General features: G+C 33.0%; 1 protein-coding gene across 6 annotated transcripts in view; it reads right to left on the reverse strand.

The window, feature by feature from the left end:
• The window catches only part of NOVA1 (NOVA alternative splicing regulator 1), a 150,312-nt gene that overhangs the window by 99,397 nt on the left and 26,173 nt on the right, over window positions 1-24,742 (reverse strand). Inside the window, exon 2 of one of the 6 annotated variants that reach the window (XM_053889314.1) lies at window positions 1,631-1,732. The exons of the other annotated variants lie outside the window; for them this stretch is intronic. The gene's annotated coding sequence lies outside the window, so the exon portion shown is untranslated. The remainder of the gene's footprint in view (window positions 1-1,630; window positions 1,733-24,742) is intronic. 6 annotated transcript variants of the gene reach the window in all.

A 24,742-nucleotide genomic window follows, 5' to 3' on the forward strand; every position in this document is an offset into this window, starting at 1 on the left:
AAATATTACATATACTGATAAAATACCTTCTTGCTAAAGATACATAAGTACATTATTATATTATGTCTAAACTATATTCTTTAAAATATGAATGTTTACTTCTTTAGTGCTTTGACTGCTGAAAGAAGTATTAAGTCTAAGTAAGAGGGAAAATCTCATTAAAAAGTTAGTTTTTGGTAATATTTAACTGCATTCCACTGTGAATGTAAAGCTTAGTTTTTAAAAAATTTACCAGATGCCTCTATGATGAACAGGTTGTTGAGAATTTTATTTATTCTCAAAAAAGTTTATTTCAAAACAGCGAGGTAATTCCACTAACAATTAGAGACAGTTAAAAATCTTTGTTGGAAATCAGACCTCTTCTTTTGACTCTAAAATACCATCACTCGGCATTTAATTAACACAAATAATATTCTAACTAGAACAAAGTCACTTGCACCAAAATATCTTGGTTACACAATGTAAGGTACATTCTATATACATAGAATTCTACCCCTGAGTTAAACAGAAAACACGTAAATAAAGGGTCTGTAGAAATAATTTCTTCCACCCACCTCATTTTACAAGTAAGTAAACTGTGGCCCAGAGAGGCTTTTATCTGCTTTCATTGAGAATCTATAGGCATAGAGATGTACACAAACATCATTTAAATTATGATGTAAGTTAAAGTTACCTAAAACAAATGACACTATATTTCATAAAATTAAGACTCTGTGAAGACTAAGAGATCCTAATTTCTCACCAGAGAAATGTCTACAGATGCACACACACACAAAAATAGATAGTAAGTCATATTATTGACTAGAAATTTTGCAAAACAATGAAATATAACAATCCATATCATATTGTTTAACAATAGACACAGGAGCTTCTAACGTTATTTTCCTATCCTATAAGGCATAAACATACCAAACTATTATTAAAGATAGCACTCTGGTAAACAGCTTTTACAAAAGGAAAAAGAAAATCATTAAATAATGAAATGGAAGAGAAAGACTAAAATACATTAAGTGAAATTTCATATATTTACTGTTTCTTCTCTCCCAAGCTTTGTTTCAATACACTAAAAAAAAAAAAAAAAAAAAAAAAAAAAAAAAAAAAAAAAAAAAAAAAAAAAAAATCAAACTCAAAGCTTCTAAAACAAAAAATCAAAACTAGGTTCATTATAAACTGGCTTTGTTGCAAAGCTTTCACCACAAGAATGAAAGTATTGCAACTAAAACATAAAACACTATAAGGAAAGCTAATTAGGATGTTCCTGTTGAATTTTAAGTTGATTTGCTACTTTAAGAATACAGTTCTAAGATCTTATATAATATTGGTTTGGTTATTTGAAAATATTTAAAAACAAATTGATTCTTTTAAGCTTCATTAAAAGTGAAGTATTTATGAAAGCACTTTAGTTTCATATGCTTTTAGAATAAAATAATTGCCAAGGAGTGCATCTATTTGTTTGTTATTCAATTCAGTACCAATCACAAATTAGATGACGTTAAAATAAAATTTAGAGCCAGGGAGAGCAGCACTAAGTTTAAATGACCTCAATACATTTTTAAATGATGCTTCCCAGTTATTTGTTATTCTCTCTTATTGGGTTTTCCAGTCTAGGACGGGTACACAAGAAACTTACAGTCTATGTAGTACTCCTAGTCAGTTTCACTCTGCAGATGGCACAGTGGAGAAATACCTTCTGTACAGGACCATGTACAATTTCTTCTGCAGCTGTCAGCACCTAGGGGAAAGTGCGCTGTTAAACAGTTGCTGCGTTCCACCTCAGAAGTGGCTGCAATTCGGTGGTGGGTGAAGTGACTCCTGTACATATATACAGGGATGAAAAGTACTATAGAAAATGAAAATATTTAACAACAAAAGTGGCTGTCTAAAAACTGTGCCACAGCAAAACAAAATACATCATTCAGTCACAAGAGCCCTACACAGATGGGCTACCGTTCATTTAAAAATTCGATGTTAAGAATGATTGAAGGAAAAAGTAGAAATACAATTATTCACACAACATAACTGTAAGTCAATGTTAAAACACATACGTAGAAAAATTAAACCCAAACACTGTATACAGTTTTATAACATTACTTTTATAGTAATTTACCTAAAACCAAGCAAATATATACAGTAAGATACTTCATTATGTTTAGCTAATTTAATGCTTTTACTTTAGATGACAATTCAAGGGGGGAAAAACAAAAGAGGTGAGATATCAGAATTGAAGCATCAGTGACATGAAAATATATTTAAAAGTAAGGAAACCCGTTCTGAAATTCTAAATTACTTTATATTTAAAAACCAATGTTGTGAAATAACTAGTCCTCAACAATTACCAATGGTTAAATTATTTTTCATATAATGGACCTTTAAAAGTGATCTCATGTAAAATAACAACTTTTCTTCTCCAAAGTCTCAAAGAGTTATAATCTAAATACAGTCTTCATCCTTAGCCCACATATCAATGAGTTAACTAAGTGTACAATAACTTTAGTTCATTAATAAGGAAAACTATTACCATCCTACTTTTACTACAACACCCTTTCTATGTAATTTATATTTGATGGAATTACAATATCAAGAAAAGATTATTCTCTGAGAAATATCACCGAATCAATCATGAAGCTGGAAGGCACTACCTTTCTAATTTTTTATCTCTAGGCAGAGCTACTCTGTTTACCCTGAAGAAGTAACAGTTCACATTACTTCAAAATACGCACATACAGTCATGAAACAGAATGAGGGTGCTCTGAAGCAAAGTCCAACAAATGTGACCATTAAAAAGTGTCCCATCCATCGAACTTCTGAATCTCACTTGCCATAACAGCATTTATGTATTTATTTTGGTATATACCTAGTAGAGTTAGAGATAGTTGATAATTTCCTTTCAGCTGCTTCAAATTCTTTCTAGAATAAGGCATAGTGCAAACAAATATTACCTTCCTAAAGTGATAAAAGGTAGTAGAGGAAGAAAAAAATACAGAGTTTATCAGTTTCTTTATTAAAAGAACACACAGATCAGAGATTACATTGTGGGGTCCATGTATGTGACTTAGGTAATCTAGAAATTCTGCAAAATTGCATGCTAAAAATAAAGACCTATTATAGGGGACCACAAGCACATTTGTCTAGGGCGAACAGGCCGTAAGCTTTTGTGAGGTTCTCAAAAGGTTCTGTGACTCCCCCTCCAAAATTTAAGGAACTACTGATAAGTGGTTTGAAGATACCCAATTGAGTAGGTGGAAGTAATCACTTAAATTAAATGTCTAACTCTGAACAGCTGTTCCTTTTTTTTTTTTTTTTTTACTGAAAAACAGACACAGGGATGTTCCAATAACCAAATGAAATAATTCACATAAACACATGGTACAATACCTGACCTAAAATTACCAGTAATAGCAATAATTGTTCAAAAAAGCTATATCAAACAACCAGAACTTCCTTATAGGGTCTCATCTTTGTTTATTGCTACATAACTTCTTATTAGTTTTATTTAGCTAAGTCTTTTCTACTTTTATTTAGCTGTATCTTCTGAAAGAGACCAACATCGCAAACTATACATTTCTATACTATTTTAGATGCAAAGTTGCTACATACAAGTTTTGAGACACTGCTATGTACTCCTATAGTCTACATTTCCCAAAAGGCCACACTGATCCCTTCTATGACACTGTACTTATTTTGAACAGGCTCAGATATGGAAAATATTTAGAGCTTCAATTGCCTATATAAAATAATTTCATTTCCTTTATCAGTCCCTCCTTTAATTCACACACATAATAATATACAAACAAAAAAAATCTAAATTTGAAGAACCGATCAAGGGACCATATTTTCTAAAAAGGTTATACTACAAGCAATACTCTTAATTTCGTAAATTATTTTCCCTATTCCTTTCAGTTTGTCTTGCTGAAGGTAATGATTCAATATACATTCATACATGCACAGCCTTTAAAAATAATCTGTGAGTTACAACATCTGTAGATTAGCCATACCTTTGAAATAAATTCCATATTACAAAGAACATTACAAAAGAGTGTTTATGGTGCTCTTCAAGACTGTAGCAACTTTTTAAATACTCATCAAAAATGACAAATGAACTCTCACCATGTATTAAAGGTACCCAGCGAAGAAAATGAAAGGTTTGCTTATATATATATATGTATACACACACACACACACACACACACACACACACACACACACACACACACACACTTGGCTCCCAACCACTTCAAATGTAAAGAACTTTTTCCAGAGCCTTCTCATGATAGGAGTTACGTTTTATGTATTCACACACTAATAAAATATCTAGCAGTAAGATAAAAAGGGGAAAGCCTTTACATAAAGGTATAGGAGTAAGAGAGAAGCATATGAAAGCATTCAGAATACTGCAATGAAAAGGATATTAGTAGAACATAGAGTACATGCACAGGTCAGTGAGAAGGACAACAGCCACAGGTCCAATTAGGCTCAGGAATTTTAAAATATTTTATTCCAAAGGGTGGCAACTTGAGAAGCATTTAACAAAAATCACTCTAGCAGCAGCATGGAAGACCAACTAGAGGTGTGGATGGTTCAACTGGGATGAGAACACTGGGAATATATAATTAGGATTTTAAAAAATCTATAAAAAACAAAAGTATACTACTATGTAAAAACACTAGAAGACTAAAAATTGTGAGATAAGTCAAAGCTATTTCTAAAGTTTGAGTATAGATACTAGCATTCCTTCATTTATTCAGTCAACAAAAAAAATTAAGTTTCCTATGAGTCAGGTTCCATTTAAGACACTAGGTAAAGCACTGAACAAAGGAGCCAATGACCTTTCAAAGATTTCATGCGAATGAGAGAGACGGATAATAAACTATTAAATTATAATAAAATGTATGGAAATGACTCAGGTATAAAACAAAAGAAAGGCAAGTTATAGGAACAAACTAACAAATATACTATTTTAACAAAGTGGTCAGAGAAAACCAAAGGAAGCAGCAGTATATGAACAAAGAATGAAATGACAGGAGTCCACAGACTATCTGGGGTAAGAACACTACACGAAAGAACAATAAGAGCAAAGTCCTGTGACAGGAGCAAGTGATAAAAATTTTAACCTGGTGTCAGATCACACAGAAACTTGCAGACCATAATAAGGACTTTGGACTTTTTTAAAAAAACTCTTAGAGAAAACCACTGCAATATTTTGACTGGCGGAGTAATATCACTTGTTTAATCTTTTGTAAGGATCATACTAGTTGCTGTGGTTGAACTGATCGTAGCCAGCAAGAATGGAAATCACCTTATCCACACTTTGGCTTTCTGCAGCTTCAGTTACCTGTGGTCAATGCTGTCTAGAAGCAGATGATCCTCCTTCTAACGTATCCTCAGAAGATTAATACTAGCCTAATGCTACAACACAACGCCTGTCATTAACCTTATTTCATCTCATTCACAGAAGCACTTTATCACCTCACATCACCAGACAGCTGAGCACAGTACAATATTGTGAGAGACAGACCACAGTCACATAACTTTATTACAGTATATAACTTTATTATTAGTTATTGTTGTTAATTTCTTACCATGTCTAATTTATAAATTAAACTTTGTCATAGCTATGCATGTACAGGAAAAAACACTATACATAGGGTTCATTACTGTCTGTGGTTTCAGGCATCCACTGGGGGGGGTTTAGACATATACTCTGCATTGATACTACAGTACCAGCAAGACTATGGTAAAATTTACATAACAATATGAGGTGAGATTGATAATTAGAACTCAAGACTAAGAACAAAAAATCATCAATCAAGTATTTAACATTCAGAAGTCAGAGATCAAATGTGAAACCAACTACTCCTTCATAACTGAAACATGTTTACCTTCCCCAATTCTTTGTTATCCCAAACTGCCCATTTTGTCTCATTTTGAGTGAGTCAACCAACTTGAGAGTTTCCTTCAATGACTTAATGTAGTTGGACAGTGCTGTTGTCCAAGAATCTAAACCCAGTATGAGGGGGTCCCAAAGACTGGCAAGAAGGAAGACAGTTATCTTTCAGTTGGACTTCTGCTTGCATGTATGCTTGCTTATCATCCTGGTAGACTTATCTGAGGGGAGGGGAAAAAAGACTCAAAGTTGGAAAGCAGGGTAAAGAGAACCACTGTAATGGCAAAGAGTGTCTTGACTGTGAAAGTAGCTGAACTTGAGCCTCCAGACAATGGGGATCCCAGCAGCCAGAGGCTGTGAGTATCCCGGAGAGGTAGAAACTGAAAAAAAGTAGAAGACAAGCCAGAACTGGATGGAACTTGACACACCAAAAATATCTCACCTCCAAAACAAGTTTTACAGTAAGTGATGCATCAGAAAGCCAGTATTTTTGTCTCTTTCCCCGACAGAAAGCATTAAGGTCTAGTCAGTTTTCAGCAGAGGAGAAAAAGAAAACTAAAGTTCTCCTACTTAAGTAGGAGATCTTTCCATCTCTCCTTTAGGTACCAGAACCCAGGAGGAGAAATAGGAATAAAAACGAAAAAGCAGCTCACTCTCCACTCACTGGAGTGAACAGACTGAATGACTAGATTCAACTCTTCCACACTCTAATCTCCTAGAAAAGCCAAGTGGCAATGAGCAGAAGGGGAAAAGCTGACTTTTAAATTGGGCTATGAGGTTAAAAATTCAAACTGGTCAGATAAACAGACTTTACCAGATTAAAGTCAGATTAAACTCTTTTCCTAAAGTGTCCAAAAAGCTATTTTTCTTGAGATATTTAAAGAAATAAATAAATCACTTGACCAATCATAAACAAAGGTGCCACAGGAGGAAAAAAAAAAAGCCATTCTATATTTGCATCTCCATTTAATTCCTCATCTTGATTCATACCATATTATGAAATGGTTACCACCAAAGAGCTACTACGTGCTTCTGACTTTCCATCTAAAATACTACATGAATGTCAGGCTAAATGCCTGCATTATCAGTCTTACTTCTTATTCTTAAAGAACAACTGGTAATAATATAACTACAGACATTTTGTCAGGAATTCCTTAGATTTCTCCCTTATATAAAACTTAAAGAAACATTCTGAACATTTATAAATAATATAGGTCTTATTCCAAAAACTAACAAATAGCTTGTATACAAGCTAAAAAGTAAAACCTCCTAAATAGGATGCTAAACTTAAAAGCCTGCAGAACAAAAAGGCTCTAGCAAAGGAAAAAGCAAAAAAGAAAGAAAAAAAACAGGTTAGAATATTTATTGTTCTAAAGGAACACTTTCAATATTCACAATGGAGTAATCTAAAACACAATTTTAAAGAATATTCCGCTCTCATAGTTAGTAACTTAGGAATTTCCCTCAAACTGAATCACACTCTTTCAAGTCATTTAATACTTAAATTAATATTTAATGGGAATTCCCTAAAAACTCAGATATATCCTTTAAAATAAATTAAGGAGTATCAGTATTTTACATGGCTAAATTATGCATAACCTTATCTCTGTTTAAATGTCACATTTTTAGAGAATTCAGGATCCTATTACATTGATGTTATTTTACAACAGTTTATGTAAAGTCCCCATTCATTTTATAATCATTCATCATCCTAAATTATACCATGCATACTCGACATATATTTTATTAGTCCTTCTCAGAGATACAACATAATGAAAAGAAAATGTAAGTCAAAATTACAAAACTGAGTTCTCTAATTATACCTTTTTTTCTAACCTCTTTTTAAAAGGCTGTAAGAATAAATAATGTAAGTTACAAATTAAATTGGAAAGTAAGGAAAATCATACAAACTCAAGTCATCCACACTCACATGTTAATTCACTGTTAGTAAATAATGTTCGTGAGGGCGCACCTGGGTGGTTCAGTCAGTTAAGGTCCTGACTCTGGATTCCAGCTCAGGTCATCACCTCATAGTTCGTAAGACCAAGACCTGTGCCAGGCTCCTTGCTGTTAGCGCAGAGCCTGCTTGGGGTTCTCTATCTCCCTCTCTCTCTGCACCATCCCTGCTCATGCTCGCTCTCTCTCTCTCTCTCAAAAATTAAAAAAAAAATAAAATAAAAAAGCAGAAAACAAAAAACGTTAAGGGCACCCGGGTGTCTCAGTAGATTAAGTGTCTGTCTTCAGCTTGGGTCATGATCTCATGGTTTGAGGGTTTGAGCCTTGCATCAGGCTCTGCACTGACAGCTCAGAGCTTGGAACCTGCTTCAGATTCTCTGCTTCAGATTCTGTGTCCCCCTATCTCTATGCCCCTCCTCCACTTGTGCCTCCCCCTCCGTTTCTCTCACTTGTGCCCTATCTCTCTCAAAAATTAACGAACATTTAAAAATAAATGTTAGCCAGATTGTCAACACAATGTTAAAGGAGAAGAACACAGTTGGAGGCTGATACTACAGGACTTCAAGACTTACTATAAATCCACAGTAATCAAGACAATGTGGTATTGGTGAAAGAACAGACAAATCGATCAATGAAAAGGAACAGATATAAATGCAAAAAAATGTAATCAACTGATCTTTGACAATGAGGCAAATTCAGTGAAAAAAATCAACGAAGAAAGGATAATTTTTTCAACAAAGGATGCTGAAAAAAAAGAATACACCTTCAAAAAAAAAAAAGAATCTGGATGCAGATAAACTTTCACAAAAATTAGCTCAAAATGAATCAAAGACAAAGCTACAACATTCCTCTAAAGTATAACATAGAAGAATATCGTAATGACTTTGGGACTGACAGTGACTTTTAAGACAACACCAAAGAAAAAAATTAAGTTAGAATTTATTAAAATTAAAAACTGCGCTGCAAAAAAAAAACACTGTTAAGAATTGAAAAACAAGCCACAGATGGGGAAAAATGTGCAAAACACATATCCAAATATACAAAGAAAGAACATATAAAGAACCTTAAAATCTACCAGTGAGAAAACAACAAAAAATGGGCAAAAAATCGGATGCCTACCTCATCAAGAAGATAAGCTGATGGCACGTTAAGCATATGAAAAGATGCTGAATATATTTATTAGCTTGGTAGGGCTGCCATAACAAAGTACCACAAACTGGATAGCTTAAGCAAGAGAAACTAATTTCTCACAATTTCGAGGCTAGAAGTCCAAAATCAAGGTGTTAGCAGAGTTGGTTCCTTCTGAGGGCTATGAAGGAAGGATTCAGATTCCAGGCCTCACTCCTTGGCTTATAGATGACAAGTCTTCATGTGTCCATGGAATTCTTCCTGTATGCATATCACTGCGTCCAAAATTCCCCTTTTTTATAAGGACACTAGCCATAATGGATTAGGACCCAATCTAATAATTTTCCTTTAATTTGATTAATTCTGTTAAGACCCTATCTCCAAATAAAACCACATATTGAGGTACTAGGGGTCAAGACTTCAACATATGAAATTGGGTGGGGGACATAATTCAGTTCATAACAGTATTTCATTAGGGAATTACAAATTTAAAAAATCAGTGAGATACTACTACACACCTATAATAATGGCTAAAATCCAAAACACCGACAAATGCTAACTAGGATGTAGAACAACAGAAACTTTTATTCATTGCTGGTGGAATGAAAAGTGGTACAGCTATTTTTGAAAATGTTTGCAATTTCTTTCAAACAAAATATACTCTTACCACATGATCCAGCAATCACACTCCTCAGTATTTACACAAATGGGGTTGAAAACTCAGGTCCACACAAAAGTCCACACATAAATATTTATAGATTTCTTCATAATTGCAAAAACTTAGAAGCAACCAAGATGTTCTTCAACAGGTGAATGAATTAACAAACTGTGGTATATCCATGTTACAGAATATTATTCAGTGATAAAAAGAAATGAGCTATCATGGCACCAAGAGACATAAAAAACCTTAAACCCATATTGCGAAATGAAAAAAGCCAATCTTTATGATTCCAAATATATGACATTCTGGAAAAGGCAAAACCATAAAGATAGTAAAACGATGAGTGACTAACAGAAATGCATGGGGACAGAAGGAGAGATGAACAGGTGGAACACAGGGGGGATACTTAGAAATTGTTCCACATGATTCTGTAATGATGGATATATGTCACTATATGTTTGTAAAATCACAAAGCGTGAATTCTAATGTAAAATATGGGGGTGCCTGGGTGGCTCAGTCAGTTAAGCAGCAGACTTCGACTCAGTTCATGATCTCAAGGTTCGTAGGTTGGAGCTCCACATTGGGCTGTGTGCTGACAGCTCAGAGCCTGGAGTCTGCTTCGGGTTCTGTGTATCCTTCTCTCTCTGCCCCTCTCCCACTCACAGTCTCTCTCTGTCTCTCAACAAACGAATAAAAACATTAAAACATTTTAATATAAACTATGGACTTCAGTTATTAATGTATCAATATTGGTACATCAACTTTAACAATTGTACTACATTATTGCAAGATGTTAATAAAAGGGGAAACAGTGTTCTGGAGGTACAGGAAAAGGAGGGGCAAAAAAGGGTAAATGGCAACTCCTTAAACTTTGCATTAAATATTTCCGCAAGCCTAAAACTGCTCTACAAATTGAAGTTTGTTAATTAAAAAAAGAAAACTGGTTGTTATATTAAGATATCAAGAAGTAAAAGGTTTAGAATAATTACATAAAAATAGAAATAGGTCTAGAAATCTAGATGTAAATGATAATATTGTTTTTTCAGCAATTGTCATGAAAGTAAATTATGCAAGAGACACATTATGTCTAATTTTAAAATACGGTGACTTGAGTGCAATGCAGTTAGAGAAACAATGGTAACACTGTTATGATGGCTGATATGCAAATGAGTTTATCGAGGTAAACTTTTTTGTTCCACATTTTTTCAATGACATTCTTTTGTGAAGCTATTTTTTTATAGTCTTACCAAAATATATTTTCATTCTGAAGCTTCTTTTTCAAGCTATTGCACTTGAAATGGAACACAGTGAAGGAGCATAATAAGCACTTCCTGTTCAAAGTAAGAAATAAATTTAAACATACAGCTAACCAAACTTGCTTTCGTCACATGCAAGTAACATTTCCAGTTTGTAGGATCACAGTACACATTAAGTTATATGTTTATAAAGGTAATTTATACCATAAAACTCAATAAAACTGTAATCTATATATAGAAAAGCTGTATCTGGGAAACAAGGTTTAAATAGGCCAAGAGATTTTGTTAGGTTTAATGTGCTATTTTAATTTCAGAAACCCAGATAATGCTATGGATATAACAGTACCAAGAGTTTAAGGTTATATTTTTAAAAATATTCATGCTTTAATCATTCTAAAATTCCCTTGCCTACCTGATGATATTAGGATGGAACTAGGTGATATTGTCTCAGCAAACTGAAATAGAAAACTCCTGATCAAAAGAATGCAAGGGTAAGTTTTTCCTCCCTGCCTACATATTATAGGTCTTACCCAGATGCAACAGAAAATTTATATGGACCAGGAAATTTTAAATTAACTATGAGATTATTTTTCACCAAGAGAGGGAAATAGTTTTCTACTCTTTGAGATCAAAATTATATATATGTACTTTTCTAAAGTGTATAGATCTGTAGATCTATGTACATCTCTGTGCAATCATTTTTTGATTTATCTTTAAATATGCTTCAGTACCATTTATGACTCTAATGCATCTTTTGTAAAATGACAACCATCAATTTTAGGAAAATATGAAATACCCTGGTAGCTGTGTTAAAGAGAATAATTAGATAAAATCTGGTTTGCATCCAACAATGTGGAATTAATCTTACACTTATCACTTATTAAATACTCTACTGGTTCCCATAATTCTGGAAAGTATACTGAACACCCATTTTTAAAAATATGGGATAACTATAAATTTTAATACCATTTTTATATTATGTAGACAGGCTTATATTTGAGACTCTCTTATCATCAATTGCTGTCGACATTTTCAAATCTAAATATCCATGAATGATATCCAAGAGATCATATACCAAATATGTACTTTATAATGACATTTAAAATAAAACCCACTTTTTCATGACTCTGAGACCATCCCCTAATTTAAGGATGCTAAAAATGTACATGAATCTCTCAGAATTCCTTATAATGTCTATAATGTATTTTATCATATTTAATAATACATGTCCTTAAATAATAATTTATCAAATAAAAAAGAATTGACTGTTATAGTTTCCTCTGTCACAGAGTTATAGGAATATAACATTAAAATCATTCATTGTAATAATTTAGTAAAACTTTATTGAACAATATAAATTTGTTATCTATGCCATGTAAAAACATAGTGTAGAGACTATCAACAAAGTGATGATCTATAACTTCCTGAGGCTTTTTGGAGATAAAACTCAAGTAACACCAGTCTTTGCCCAATTCATATAAAATTAGATTAAGGGATAAAACTACCTAATTTTGACATTTTATCTAAGTTTTAATATTTGATAGCTCCCTGCTAATTGCCTATACTAGAATATTCTATTAGCATAACATGGTAGTTATGAGAACAGACCTTAGGGGCAAGCTATGAGCAAATCCCATCTTTGCCTTTAATTTTACAGGTAAAAAATCATTTACATATATAACAAATATGCATATATTTGCATATGTATGTATACATACATACATTTCCAAGTAATATAATTAATGTGTCTCCATATACTTATGGATATGTATATATGCACGTGCGCGCACACGCGCACGCACACACACACACACACACACACACTTACATACACATATATATGGACCATGCATACATATATGCTTTGAGCAAATCCCTTTATGTCACAGGATTACTGTGTGGACTAATTCCATTAAAATATAGAAAGCATGTAGTTATAACTGTTCCTGGCTCACATTTAAGTTCTATATAATTATTAGCTATTATTATTATCACTGCTGCTGCTCTACTAATGTTAAGTTTAAGCACTATACCAGTGCTCCCGGTGTTCTGAAGAACACAATGATTTACACATGTTCTATCACTTAAATAAGCTGAATAAGTTTGGGGACTACTGCCACTGCAAAAGGAAAAAAGCATGGAATTTTGAAACATACTTGGGACTTTTAGAGAGAATAGATGAAGGACTGAGGGCAGGGAGTATCTCTTGTCACAAAAAGCTTTGAACTGTCTTGAATTTAAAACCTATTTGCATGCCATATGAGATTTGTGAGTAGAGATAATAGAATTGCATCCTATCCCAAACCTTCTTTATTCTTTAACAGCAGCAGCTGACACAGGAGAATAATTTCCTGCTTCACTGTGCTGACAGTACATTGCCTAGATTCAGAAATTATATCCTCAGCAGGAAGGCAATAGGTTCTGTCTATACTGAAGAAATAAAAGGATAAAAAAATTACACAAATAGAAATGATTTATTATTATTATGAAGAAAATAACTATATTGATATTGATACTGAATAACTATATATATTCAAAGTATATTGAATAGAATTTATTTTAGGCTAGTGATACTCAATGTAGAATTAAGTTTATTTTAAATTTCAAGTGTTTGACTATAGTATTTTTTAAAAAATAAAAATTTTATTTATTCAGTATCTTTAAATCTTGCAAACAAACATTTCCACTTTTCCTGAAATTTTTAAATAAAGGGAAAACTTTTATAAGATCAACTAAAACTTATTGGTCCTCTGATTTTATTTAGGTATGCCTAGTATGTAGAACACTGTGTTCAGTTCAGACAGTAAATGTCATTAAAAAAAAAAACAACTTATAAAAATGGTGGTAAATGATAATTAATAGTTTATATTAAATTTTGTGTTACCAGAAAAATTACTCTTCACTCAATAAGTAACTTCTGTATGTACATTTGTGAATGTGTCTATATGCAGCATATTTATAAAATACTAGGTTTTCCTCTAAATGATCTAGTGACTTGCCTGTTTTAAAGTGATTTTTAAGATGTGTGTTCATTTCAGTAACTCTAAATGTCATAAAGGTATTGTAGACTTCTGGTCTATAATGATAAAGTAGCAATCTCAGGCTCTACAAGTTCCCAGATTCAAATCTTTCTGCCATTTACTAGTTATGTGGCATTAGGCAAATTACTTCTCACTTTGTTCCCTCATTTATAAAATGAGGATAACAGTAGTGTCTTTCTAATGAAATTTGTTTGAAGATTAAATGAAAATCTGCATTAAAATACTAAGAATAAATCTAGCACATGGTAAAGTACTGGATAAATGCTACTTAGTATTATTATTAATAATATCACTGTTACAGTAAATATGGCAGATTCAGCACACTACCTTTTCAAACTCCACTAAAATGACCAAAGGACAAAGAAAATGGTACAGAAGACAACAGCAAACAAGAAATTAAACATGGTTTCAGAAAATGAAAAAGTCGGGCAGAAGTCTAGTGATTCAGCACAGTAGAGGAAGCTGAAAACTAAGTGGCAGAAAAAACAGGGTAATAGAATCAAGATAATTTGCTTAATGGAACCCCAGAAACGCAGAGGTAATGTTAGCAATGAATACTGAGGGATTCTCTAAAAGGCTATACAGAGAACATTTTTACACACAGGCTAAACTACCCTAATTTCACATGTTTTCTGTCACTTCTAGAAGATCAGAGATGTTCCTAACATTAGCAAGCACAACATATATAAACATCAAGGAACAAGGGTCAATTGGACCGGAACTGGTTCCTACAAATTGGCAGGTAGATGTAAACCACTCAGAAAGAATATTTGCAAACTCACTGGAGAACTTTTAAGACTCCAGAGAATAGATACATAGATACCACAATCTGGCATCTCCAAGAAAAATTCTGGCTCTCTACTTGATCATCTTCATGAAGCCTCACGAAGCAACAATTCTTGTCCCCAGACACGCAGCTTCCAACCTAATCTGTAGTACTTCATTAAGCCCAGGCTTTCAGAAAAGTCTCCAACAGGAAAGACTAAAACCAACATAAATAAACAGAAAAGTACTCAAAGGAAATACAACACAAAGAGCAGAAGAAAACTTAAAAAAAAAAATACCATCCTCCTAGACATAAGAAATGATAATTACAGTCACAAAATAAGAACAATGTGCTATGTTAAAAAAAAGAAAAAAAATCAGAGAAACAGTAAGAACATTTAGAAAATAAAAGTAGCTAAAATGAAATATTCAATGAAATAGAAAGTCTAGAAAATGTCCTAATAAGTAGCAAAAAAAAAAAAAAAAGTAAAAAAAAAAGAGAGAAAAGAGAATGGGAGTGATGCCTTGATAATTCTGAGGAAAACTCATTTTATAAATTGCAATTATTTATATAAGCTAATATCAAAAGTGATAATGGGATAAGGTATTTTCAAGTAAGCAAACTTCTATGACTCCTTTATCAGGAAGCATCTGAAAAATAAAATATACTTCTTAAAAAAAAAAAAGGAAAAAGGGGAGGGGGCATGGGATTCAGGAACTAAAGGATTTGGCCCTGCAGAATAGCTAAGGGAAGCCCCAAGATATTCACTACGTACTAGGAGTAGAAAGCAAATAATCTAAATGGAGAACAGACCATAATGGAAAGAGAAGTCTCCAGACAAAAAAAAAAAACCAAAAAACAAAAAAAACAAAAAAAACAAACAACAAAAAAAAACAACACTGTATTTGATACAGTGTTTGAAATCATATTTGAGCATTCAAAGAAATTATTGATATGCATATAACATGTTGAAATACTTAAGGGAAAAAATAGTAGGTACACAAAAAGTAAGCAAACAAAAATGAAGTAATTACTAACTGCAGAAAAAAGGGGAAAGCAAGACAAAGGAGACAATTAGAATGCATTACTTCATTCGAAAAGTAGCCATATTGATAATATAACAGTGCTGATATAATGCAAAATTACTGGGTAAGTATGTTGAGAAAATGGAGTGACTACTGTGTAAATACATGAGAACAAGGTAACTAAATACAAGAATAATAAATCTCCAACTAATAAAAAGTGAAATTAATAAAGATAAAATTGATCAATTAATACACAACAGTTTAAAAGTATTATTTAAAAATATGGGGGCACCCAGTCGGTTAAGCACCTGACTTCGGCTCAGGTCATGATCTCACAATTCGTGGGTTTGAGCCCCGTGTGGGGCTCTGTGCTGACAGCTCAGAGCCTGGAGCCTGGAGCCTGCTTCAGATTCCGTGTTTCCCTCTTTCTCTCTGCCCCTCCCCCACTCGTGCTCTGGGTCTCTCTCTTTCTCAAAAAATAAACATTAAAAAAAATTTTATGTATTATTTAAAGATATGGAAATGCTATAAGAAACAGCTCCAAAAGTGCAAAGTGACAGCCTCCAGAGAGCAGGACTATGGAAGATGTCAGGCAGTGAAACGGGAATGCAGTCATTTAGTTTCAATTCTTTCAATTTTTTTTTTTTTTTGCTTTTTGTGCATATATTATTTAAGCTTTTAAAATCAATCTAAGAAAGTAAATTAGATAAACTGCCTACTTAAAAAGTGAAGTAATACATGACTGATGTCAATTTCTAAACTTTAACTTAGTAATAATCTAAATTACCCAGCACCAGCACTGTTTCACATAAAATCCAGACATGAATTGAAACATATACCTTCAAGCGACAAAACTTTCCTTTTTTCACAATTTGTTATTAAAGAGATATTTTTAATTACCACACATAATCTTGAGTGATCAAATATCATTCCTTACCTTCTCGATGATTAGGTGTTATTATGCATACCAATTATCATACTTGCACCAGATCTCTGGAGTATACAGAACACTCTGTCCTGCATTAAACAGCCCTAGGTCTGTCTTTTTTTTACATTTTAAAAGAGTAAAATAAACAAATAAACAAACAAATGTAAAATTTAGAATAATCTGGCTTACTAACAATTCTGGTTAATAAAATTTATTAGAACTTCAAAAAATACTTACAATGCAAAATCAAATTAACATAAAAAATTAGCAAGCAAGCAAGCACAATGTACTTTCTAAGTGCCACTGTCCTAAGCACTTTTCACATAAATTTCAATTCTGTGAAGTAGTCTCCATTTTACAGATATGAAAAGAAAGGCACACAGGGGCAAAGTGACTTTAGTAGTTAATAAGTGAATGAATTGACATTTAAATGCAGGCAATTTCATCCCAGAGGCTGTTATCTTTACTACTATGTTCTACTCAGCATTATAAATCTATTAAACACAATATATAGTCGTTATTTGCAAAACACTTTAGAATCTTATAGGTTCCAAAGGACGTAACTACAAGCTATTATTATGAATGTGTTAGAGATATATGAAAGTGTGTTCAAAATTAATAGAATGCCAAATAATATTTACTTTATAAATTTAAAATGAGAATTTCTCCCACAAAAATTATAAATTGACAAAACAAGAGTTGTACAAACTAAATACTTCCATACATGGTTTGTCATATTTTTATTTTTCCCCTAAAATAAATAATGTATCTGGTTAAAGTCAGTGAAATATTACCAATATAACACAGAAGGAGAAAAAAAAAACCATTACCTTTAGAAGAATCACAATATGAAAAGCTTATTAAATTTACTTACCTAATAACATTATATGGCAATGATTCTAAGACACATATCCTTCTACACTTTTTTCTTTCTTGGTACATAAAGTAATAGTTTATCTTACAAACAATGGTACTTTTAGACCCAGTTAAATATGGTAACTAACATTACAATATGTCAAGCACTATTCCAATTGCTGTGTATGAACTGCTCTGTATGAATTGCTTTATACGTATTTACTAATGTAATCCTCACAATTTTGTGACATAGGTACTATTTCTATTCCTATTTTACACACAAGAAAACTGAAACACAGATTAAGTAAACTGCTGGAGTTTACATAGCTAATGAATGGAAGACAGAAAGTTCCAAATTCAGTAGGAAATCTAACTCCAGAAATTTAAAAAAATTCTTTAATGTTTGTTTATTTTTGAAAAAGAGAGAGACAGAGAACGAGCAGGGAAGGGGTAGAGAGACAGATGCAGAATCTGAAGCAGGCTCCAGGCTCCTAGCTGACCGCACTGAGCCTGACGCAGGGCTCGAACTCACAAATGGCGAGATCATGACCTGAGCCGAAGTCAGACACTTAATCAACTGAGCCACCCAGGGGCTCCTAATTCCAGAGACTTTTAAAATATTTTACAGCACTGTCACATCACTACACATAATTCATTCCCTTCCCTGAGACCTGTTAACTTCTAATGCTTTTTTCTTCTCTGAAACTGCAACTGCTTTTAAGTAGAGCATTTTCTGTAAACAGAACCTACTGTTTCTTTGGTTGTATAAGAATAAAGACTAAAATTAAAAGTAGAACTACTTGGTTGCCAGTGAATACGGAGCATAAATGGGACAATTAGTCAGCATTCATTCTTCAATTCCTTGCTCAGCTGCTTCTCACCCTTTCTGTTGTAATCCCCTGGGATATAAACTCTCAACATACTTTCAGTTCTGATGGAAAATGTTTAAGCAGTGAACTGGCATACATGTGATACAGAGTAATAATTATTTTCCAAAAACAAAAGTTTTCCACAACACGATTTCACATCCATGCCTGAAGAAACTATATACAATGGCTACTTTAATAAATAAAGAGTAGTGAAAGAAGAAATGTCAAACAATTTTAATTACAATTAACTTTACTAATAAGTTTTGTGTAGATCTGAGTCATTCTTCTTTGGTACATACGGAGAACCTCAAGCACTGCTAATTAAGGTAAAAATCAAGAAGCCATTCTTACATAATTTTGTAACCACATGCTGCTTTATACTGAGACAACATGAGTTACTGAGGGCTCAGTTTGTATTTTTATAGTTTTTATGTACATCATCACTCATTATAGCTCTTTGCAACAGGTACTCCCATATCCATATTTATACTAGGAAACTAAAAGAGATCAAGCCACTTGCCCAAAGATCACAGTGTTAACAAATGAAATGAAAAGACAAATTCATACTCTATTTGGACTTATTTCAAAGCCTTTGTTCTTTCTCTTACTAAATATGGTAAGTTAGTTAAATGGGTGAAAACTATAACAAAACTGATAGTAAATAACCCTATTACTCTGTAATATATAAACAATGTGGTAAAGGACTATTTTAATTATTAAAATATGTCTAACATGTATGTCTGGTTTAGTGTTTCTGTGAGATAAAAATGTTAAATCTTTCATATACATAATGTTACAAGTCATTTATGGCTCAACAAAAAAATCATATTAATTTGCAATTTGTACTTATGTAAAATGCTTTAAGTCCTTTTTGATAAAATTATTTTAAAACCTACATGATGAAATTTACTTTAAGGTCTCTGCATTACACATGAGATATGCAAATTGATTTCAGGTAGGGACTGGGTTTTCTCCCATCATAGTATTTTTTTAAAAAAGTGAAACCTTTTTCACTCTTATGTGGATCCTGAGAAACATAACAGAAACCCATGGGGGAGGGGAAGGAAAAAAAAAAAAAAAAAAGAGGTTAGAGTGGGAGAGAGCCAAAGCATTAGAGACTGTTAAAAACTGAGAACAAACTGAGGGTTGATGGGGGGTGGGAGGGAGGGCAGGGTGGGAGGGAGGGCAGGGTGGGTGATGGGTATTGAGGAGGGCACCTTTTGGGATGAGCACTGGGTGTTGTATGGAAACCAATTTGACAGTAAATTTCATATATTAAAAAATAAAAAAATAAATAAAAAAAAAAATAAAAAAAAAAAAGTGAAACCTTTAAGTACTATACCTGAGTTTTAAATACATTTATGGAAATTTTTCTAAAATGTATCATATATATCCCTAACTTCATAAAACATTAGGTATGCAACTTAAACATTTCTGATACAGTAAGATCATCACTGTGAGCATCAGTAATTATACTGTGTGGCAAGGTAGTTAGTGTAAATAACAAAAGATAAAACGCAAGAGCTATTGAAGTCAGGAGGAGCTGTCACCTTGTTAAGTCAATACTGAGAAAATTCACTTCTGTCATTGGCCTTTCTGTCTGGAAAAAAAAAACACAATAGCTGTTTGACTTTGCTCTTCATCTATACGCACTGTACCTGGACTCTTGCACTTCTGCAATAACAAAATGTTATCATTTTTAATATCTAGGTAGCTATTTGACTTATCCTCTACCCCAAAACAGATGATGGGCAACTATCCTGTGGCTAAGACTTTGACTATTTTACAGTGCTGCCCTTGAGGTCTGTTAAGCACCCTTTCCGCTTGCAAGATTACAAAGACATTCTGTCCTCCAGGGGCTTCTTTCTGTGCCACAGTATCTGCTGTTGTCCCAGTACAACAGTGCTTGCACACCTGCTCCCACAGTCCACCACTCTCTACTCTTTTCTTTCCCTTACCTTTTTTCTTTCTTGTCTTATTCTAGATCTGTCTTATTACTTCTTGGCTTCCATATATAAAAGACCAAAAGTTCAGTATGATATGAGGCCAAGACACTCTAAGAGACTACATAGACAAAGAAAAAAGGCAGACCATGCTCATTCATTTGTGTAATCTAGCACTGAACACTGTTCTACAGTAAGGACCAAATGATACTGGATGGAAATGAACTAACTACATAATAAAAAGAAGTCACTAACAAATGAAACTAACTTAAAACCAGGACCACCACATTTTCTTTTTAATCTTCTTTAATCCCTGATTGTACTGAAAATGTGACACAAGAAAAAAGGAGCATGAGAACACAAAGTAAAGATAAAGTTCTTAAATAAAGAAAGACATTATAGGGGCACCTGGGTGTCTAAGTCGGTTAAGTGTCTGTCTGACTTCGGCTCAAGTCATGATCTCAGGACTTGTAAGTTCAAGCCGGGCATTGGGCTCTGTGCTGACAGCTCAGAGCCTGGAGCCTGCTTCAGATTCTGTGTTTCCCTCTCTCTGCTCCTCCCCCACTCACTCTCTCTCTCAAAAATAAAATAAACAACAAAAAAAGAAAGACATAAAATGGGCATTCATATAGAAAAAAAAACATAGTAACTCAGAAATCGATCTATGATCATTATACAGCATTTAAATGAGCAAAAGGAAAGAAAATACAATAAAACTGAAAAACTGGTAGGAAAACATGCTGCATGGAGGAGAAAGTCACAGATGAAAATATAATTTGAACAAAACTACATGAATTACATGAATGATGAAATACTGTTTCAGAATCATGGTAAAGTAAAAAACAAAAATGTCATAATGTTATGTTTTGACATAACAAAACAGCTAACCAAATCTTAATGCCATGGTTAAAGAATTTAAGCAGAGTTTAAGGTTAGACACAGGGTACATAACAGATTTGCAACTTCTAAGAAAATATTATATCTATTTTGAAGGCTATTAACAGAACTATTCTATATTATCAGTAGCTTCAAATTCCAGGTCTAGTTCATTGTCACCAGAACAAGAATTACCATTAAAAATCAACTGTATGCAGATTGCTATATACATGTGTTTTCTAGTCTGGCTTCAGTGGTTACAACTAAGTACCTAGGGAAAGTGATTTAACTTTTTTTCTGTGTGTGCTTTAGTTTTTTATATGTAAGAATAGACCCAGGGGCACCTGGGTGGCTCCGTCGGTTAAGTATCTGACTTCGGCTTAGGTCATGATCTCAGGGTTCTTGGGTTCAAGCCCTGTGTCAGGCTCTGTGCTGACAGCTCAGAGCCTGGAGCCTGCTTTGGATTCTGTGTCTCCCTCTCTCTCTGCCCCTCCCCCATTCTCTCTCTCTCTCTCTTTCTCTCTCTCTGAAAAATAAACATTAAAAAAAAAAGAATAGACCCTACTTCATAAAATTACTGGCCAGAACGAATAATATGTAGTGTGTTGAATATAGCCTTATAAACAGTAAATGGTCAATAAATGTTAGCTGTATTATTATCACTATTGTTATCATTTTGCTACATTCTGTCCCTTATTATCTACTATTTTACCTCTTAACTAATATGAAAATTAATCCCATAATATGACCGAGACTATGAAAGAAAAAACTATAGTTCTAAAAGTAAAATAACAGACACTGAGAAAGAAGACCCATTATAATTATTCTTTCTTACTTGGTATTTCTTATTGACATTGGTAATTTCCATTATCAATAAAAATTAGAAGACAACAGGAGTGATCATAATAAGAGATCAGAAAAGCAAATAGAGCCATTCACATACTTTTTAAAGGGCTAAATGCTACTTTTTAAAATCTTCCCTAAGAGACCAATCTTTAGACAAACATATTTTTCTTTTGCCTCTCCCAAAAGTAGAACCTCATATATTTCTTCAGTAGTACTCAGAAGTATCTCTCACAGAAAATGAGTTCAATGAATGACTAGAAAATGAAAAAAAATCCATTTAATTTCCTATAAAAATACTTTCCTTTAATTTAGCTCACTTTTCCCAATAAACTTCACAAAAAAGATGCTAAGTTATAATCTAAACAGCAACTGTATTAAAGTCTATGTACTTTTGATTTAAATGTTAAAATCTAAAATAATATACAGTATAATCAATTTTAAATGTAATTTATGAAGAATGCTTTTAGAAAAATTTATTTATAGTTTCTCTTATTTGCATTATCCTACAACATTTACACATCTTGTTTGATTTGAATAGTTTGGTAGTGGTTAGAGTAACCTAATCTGGACAACTGTTAATAAGATCACTTCTATTATGCACATGGTTATTTTATACCTGTTTCATTTCCACTCTTCTGCTTCATTAACTTTCCATTTTCTCAAATCTATTAAATCTGAAGTAGCTATCTCAAAAGGAAAAACATCTGAACATCTTAAGCAATTTTTTTCTTGCTCAAGATGAACCAGTTATGCTTTTTCTTATTTAATAGTTTTCCATTTGGTAATCAATAAAGCTCTCCTGCACTACTGTGTCTTTACTGAGAAAAGCTTGGCAAATACTGTATTATGTTTATTTCTGCATGCATTTGTAACGCCTGAGGAGTTTCTTGATATTTACGAGGTGACAAATCCTAACAAAAATACTGACAGGATTGCTATGAGAAAGTTAAGGGAAAGATGGCTATAAGGAAGGATCTGCTGGGATGTTAGAAAAAAAACTAAGCAGATAACATTGGGATAACAGGAGAGATGTAGGGAAAATAGAAAATAGATTTTTTTTGTAAAGGAATCCCAGTGCACTTATGACCTGTTTTTGACACATACTGCTAACTCTACAGTATAGTAATGGTTATTATATCTTCTTTCTCAAGACTCCTTGCAGATACGAATTCAGGATTCCATTTCTTTATATATACCACCAATGATCAACAAAATGAATACTATTTAGAACAAATATTTGTAGATGAAGAATCTAAACTCACATGCAAGCAGTGTTGTACAATGTAGAGCATGGACTCTGGAGTCAGATAGATCAATCTGTATAAAGATCAACCTTCTTCAGTTACAGCTGCATGACTTAGGTCAGGTAACCTCATTTCTGAAATGGTTTTAATACATGTACTGACTACAAGAGTACCTAGGGGAAACAGGTAAGATAATTTGGTATAAAAAAATATAGCATTCTTTATATATTACAAAATAGTACATTAGATAATCAGATCAGCTTTTCTGCCTGAAACATCTAAACATACTGGGGAAAAATACTAACACATTCTTCAATGGCATTGGTTAGCTAGCAAGACAGTATATATATCGAAGTCAAGACCTAAATGAATGCCGGAACCCAGATGAGTAAGTAGAACATTTGAGAGCATATTCACTTTGAGTACATTTGATGAACCAAGGTAATCTGAGCTTCTGTCTTTTTATCTTCCTGACCATAAGGATTAGGAAAAAAAAAAAAAAAGCACAGAGTATGTCCAAGGTGGACAGCCTAGGAAGAGTCCCCAATAATCCTGACACCAATACAGTGTAAGAGTTAAACAGAAACATCTTTTCATTCTGACAAGTCCCCCAGCACACACACTTGGAAAGTGTGGAGGAGGAATTTCTGGGAATTCATAACTACAAGTCCACTTTCAAGCAGGTTTTCAGCCTGAATTCAGACCTCCATAGTTCAAATGACCTCAAGCCAAGAATTCAGTTTCAAGTTGTTCCAATTAGGATTGACCACAGCCACCTTACAAGAGTAAATGCAACATCACTCTGAAGGAAACCACCTTTATCCAAGGTTTCAAAAATTCCTACATGAACTATAACAAAAATTAACAATAAAAAATTTACAAAATGCACAAGGAAGCATGGCTACAACCAGCAGAAAAAAGAAACAGCAGAATTATCACAGAGAATTTAAAATAAGTATGTAGAGTCTTGTAAACATATGGGCAAAGAAATCTGAAAAAGAATCAAACAACACTTCTAGAAATGAAAAATCACTGAAATGAAAGAACCGAGGAAAGTATCTTGCATATAGAATATCATACTACATTTTAATTCATTTCTTCCCCATTTTCCTCCCCAAAAACACAAACATTTTGATTGAATGAACAGGAAATGTGAATTATTTAAAAGCCTGAATTATAGTCTGCATTTGCATGCAGTTTATTAGATCATATTTCTTGACAACAAAACAGATGATTAAAATATTAACAAAGACCAAGAAGTGGATAAGGATGATATAGTTGAGTGTTAAAGAATGTTTCCAATCTAATTTCTAAAAATTACATGTGCATAGCAATCTTATTTCTTTATCTAGAAAATTCTGTTTATCATGGAAAGTAACTGGACAAGACTCAGATCTAGGTATACAAACTATCAAAAAGTTCAAAGCGGCAAAATTTAAGACGTAAAACTTGCCCATTATTAAT

Source organism: Panthera pardus, unplaced genomic scaffold (genome assembly GCF_024362965.1).
Source record: "Panthera pardus isolate Hobbes unplaced genomic scaffold, ASM2436296v1 HiC_scaffold_24, whole genome shotgun sequence".
NCBI lineage: Eukaryota > Metazoa > Chordata > Mammalia > Carnivora > Felidae > Panthera > Panthera pardus.